At 67.0% G+C, this 731-nt stretch overlaps 1 protein-coding gene across 1 annotated transcript in view; it reads right to left on the bottom strand.

Annotated features, from left to right (window-relative positions):
- GPLD1 (glycosylphosphatidylinositol specific phospholipase D1) overlaps window positions 1-731 on the bottom strand; it is a 19206-nt gene that overhangs the window by 4211 nt on the left and 14264 nt on the right. The window lies entirely within an intron of this gene.

Raw genomic sequence — 731 nt, 5'->3', positions numbered from 1 at the left:
AACTGGAGGAGACTGGAAGGGAGCACACGGGGCGCAGGGGGCCCGGGGCGGGAGCTGGCCAGGTGCTCAGGTCCCCCGCCAGGTCCCCCCCGCACACCTGGGTCCCTCTGGGTGACCATGGGCACAGAGTGGGCGTCGGGGTGGGAGGCCTGGTGTTGGGACCCTCTGATACCAGGCCCACCCTCTGCCCGACTGACAGCAAGGACAGGGGTGCCCGCCAGGACGGGCTGACCTGCCCCCCAAATCCACAGTTGCAGCCCTGGCCCCCGCCCCTCAGACTGTGACGGGATTTGGAGGCGGTGTCTTTAAGGAGAAGATTCAGTTAAAACGAGGCCTTCGGTTGGGGGCGTGCGGGAGGCATGTGGATGTGTCTCTGCGTCGCGTCTCCCTCTCTCCCTCCCACTCTCTCTAAAAATCAGTGGGGAAATGTCCTCGGTGAGGATGAGCAAAACAAATGAGGTGGTCAGGGTGGGCGGGCGTGACGCCACGGGACTGGCGTCTGTGGGAGGGAAGGACAGCTGGACGGCAGGGAGGGAAGGCCAGGCCAGGGGCCTGTGATGGGGAGGGGGAGGCCTGGAGCCTGGAGCCACCAGCCCGGCCACGCGACACCCAGAGCCGAGAGGACAAGCCTGCGGAGCCAGGAGGCCCCGGCCCTTCTCAGAGGCAGCCCTGGCCCTGAGCACCACTTCTCATTGCTACGGAGAACCCGCGGCCTCGCCCAGCCTCCGCGT

The sequence above is a fragment of the Myotis davidii genome, unplaced genomic scaffold, assembly GCF_000327345.1.
Source record: "Myotis davidii unplaced genomic scaffold, ASM32734v1 scaffold217, whole genome shotgun sequence".
In the NCBI taxonomy this organism is placed as follows: domain Eukaryota; kingdom Metazoa; phylum Chordata; class Mammalia; order Chiroptera; family Vespertilionidae; genus Myotis; species Myotis davidii.
Note: the sequence above shows the minus strand (reverse complement) of the source record. Positions and strands in the feature narration are given on the sequence as shown.